Source organism: Penaeus monodon, chromosome 23, assembly GCF_015228065.2.
Source record: "Penaeus monodon isolate SGIC_2016 chromosome 23, NSTDA_Pmon_1, whole genome shotgun sequence".
Taxonomy (NCBI): Eukaryota; Metazoa; Arthropoda; class Malacostraca; order Decapoda; family Penaeidae; genus Penaeus; species Penaeus monodon.
In genome coordinates, this window is record NC_051408.1 from 39,575,213 (window position 1) to 39,575,476 (window position 264).

Sequence of the window (264 nt, forward strand, 5' to 3'; positions counted from 1 at the left end):
CCCCTTCACCCCTTTGAAAGGAAAGATTAAAAACCCAGAATAAAAAATAATAAATGTTTACGCAAGTTACTTTGGCCAAGACTAAAATGGTTTTATATTTTCGTTTTGAAATATTACGAGGTTCATAAAAGCCAAAAAAATATATATAATAAAACAAAGAAAACATATATTAATAAAATACAAAAGGTAACATTTGTCTTCACGGTCAGAACTCGAGGGGAAACTCTGGTATTTCCGGGCTGGGATGGTCTGGGGTCACTACAA